This window comes from Dendroctonus ponderosae, unplaced genomic scaffold (assembly GCF_020466585.1).
Source record: "Dendroctonus ponderosae isolate FM_Combo_2020 unplaced genomic scaffold, Dpon_F_20191213v2 Dpon_F_20191213_5, whole genome shotgun sequence".
Lineage (NCBI taxonomy): Eukaryota > Metazoa > Arthropoda > Insecta > Coleoptera > Curculionidae > Dendroctonus > Dendroctonus ponderosae.
Genome location: NW_026018715.1, coordinates 8,020,720 through 8,022,847, shown reverse-complemented (window position 1 = coordinate 8,022,847; position 2,128 = coordinate 8,020,720).

The window sequence follows — 2,128 nt, the reverse complement described above, 5'->3', positions numbered from 1 at the left end:
CGTAAGAACACCTGAAGAAATGTTGTGCAGTGTGTTTTAATGAGATTTTAGGTTTTTCCTGTATAAACCGTCCCATTGAAATACATTTTCTTCCTTTACACACACAATCTTTATTAAATCTAAGACTAAAATGTCATTCATTTTAGTCTTTAAAGAATTATATTTTTTTCAAATCTAAAAGAGCAGTAGTTCTTATAGTCTTACTCAGTGTTAAAATTCGCTATTATTTTCAAAAATTCTGGAAAAATTTGGGGTTTAATGAGAGAAATTGCCCACGTAGTTTTCGGAAATATGTCGGCTTTAAGTGAGAATTATTTGTTTTTACTATATTTACAAACAACACCTCAAGAGGAATGTCGAGGTCAATTTTGAAGGTACTTAAATAACTCCCAAACAAAACGTCGCCTGCAAAATGTACACACAAATCCTAAATCCATTCATCCATAGTAAAAACATCGAAAACTGCAGTCGATTATCAAAAATTTCATTCCGAAAAAAATGTGTTTCCTTCGAAGTTTTATTCGCTTAAAACTCCGATTAAAATCAGCAGCCGCCACTGACCTAAAAAAATTGAGCGCCTAATTCGATTCGACATTGTAGCGTAGTTTGCGCTATTTCTAAAAAATCCGCTGAAGAAAGCACCCATCGCCAACCAGCAGAAGACGCACTTCCCGATCAACAATCGACTCCTCATGATCATAAGAACACATCCCGATGGGAATCTTCGTCTGCTTCTTCGGCGTGCTGCTTCAAAAGGGGGCTGCCGTCACTGACGCGCGTCTTGCTCCCCCTGTGGCTGTTCCGGCCGGAAGGAAATGGGGGCGCAATTGGCCCGCAAGGGGTGCACGGCGCCGACCTCGACAACCATCTTTTCGAGAAAACTGTAGACAAAATCCCTGAAATGGTGTTGGTTTGAGATTCGCCCCACTTACCTGAAGGGATGGCTTTGCTTTGACTGGCATTACCGGAATTGACTGTCTGGACGTCGCCGAGAGGCATGTACAGGGTCTTCGCCCTCACTCTGTGAAAGTAGGCCCTGCTATGAGTGCTTCCAGACGTTGCGGGCGGGTTGGGGCTCTTCTGAACGGGCAACTGCTGGATCTTATCCAGCAGCTCTCTCATCTCCACAGTGGGCGAAGTGGCGCGCGGAGGCGAATCTGGAGTGCCTATTTCATATCACCAACCCCATTATTCAACCAATGTTTCGAACATACATGAAATCCCGTACTGTACTCACCCAGATTTGCCAGGCTACTAATATCCGAACCGGTCATGCTGTTGGTTACGCCCAAGTCGTGGAGAATGGTGGTAGCTTGCGGGTGGGCAGGTTCTCCCGAATGGGGCGCGCAGATGGAAAGATTCAAAAGGGCAGAAAACAGTTCCTCATCCTCTGTCGAGTCCTGGCTGCGCTGCAAAAGAGGACGGCGCGTCCTCAGCACCGGCCGTTCTCTGGTTGTGGGAGGAGAGATCACCGTTGAGGCCAATAGAGTTTTACTCACTGAAATTCTTCAGTTGCTTCAAAGCGCATTGAACCCATGATAATACAGACCTAGTTTTGATTCTTCACGCGAAGGCTTCATAGTTACGCTGCCTAGATTCGTCGTGTTGCTGGAGTTTTGATTAGTTGCAGGTATGGGAGGGCGCAAATGAACGGCCGCAATCGGAGTTAAGGGTGTTGAAGGGGGTTTGGGCTGCAGTGAAGCGCTGGGACTGTGTTGGATAACCTGGACATCAAAATTCGGTTCAGATTTTTCGTGTTTTATGAGGGATGAGGGAGCGTGTCCTAGCGGTCCTAATAAGGCCAATTAGCAGAGCCGTAGCAGGAGCTCGTAATGTAATAAGTCCTACACGATCAGTCAAGGTAAGACTTAATTTAAGAGGATTGAACAGTAGAAGGGCGGCTATTGCACCACTGCTCACCAGAAATATACGTTTTGTTAAGAAACACACACATAAATTGGACCTTCGCTGACTGGAAGAGAGAGAGGTCTCCAAGAAGCCCAGATATGAATCATATAGACCTGTAGAGCATCTATGGGATGCACTTAAACAATCGACCTGCTCCTATGAATCGTAGGGAACTCGAGCAAGCGATGCTTTTCGAATGCCAAAGCATTATTTCCCAATA